This window comes from Penaeus monodon, chromosome 23 (assembly GCF_015228065.2).
Source record: "Penaeus monodon isolate SGIC_2016 chromosome 23, NSTDA_Pmon_1, whole genome shotgun sequence".
Taxonomy (NCBI): domain Eukaryota; kingdom Metazoa; phylum Arthropoda; class Malacostraca; order Decapoda; family Penaeidae; genus Penaeus; species Penaeus monodon.
In genome coordinates, this window is record NC_051408.1 from 41,804,809 (window position 1) to 41,805,040 (window position 232).

Here is a 232-nt window from a genome sequence, read left to right on the forward strand (position 1 = left end):
TAACTCCGTTCCCAATGCTACGAACATGCACATCGCAGTCCCATGGCTTGTGAACAAATAAATGAACTGAACACCAGCTTTATACGTTCACCGTTAGCGTATCATGTCCTCTGCACTCTTTGTTATTCTGTTCTACACAAGGGCGTCATTTCAGTTTTTTTTCAAGAGGGGGAAAGGGGGGGGGGGCAAGGAGGGGGGGTAAGGGGTTAGTATGAGCCCCTCCCCTCTAGAG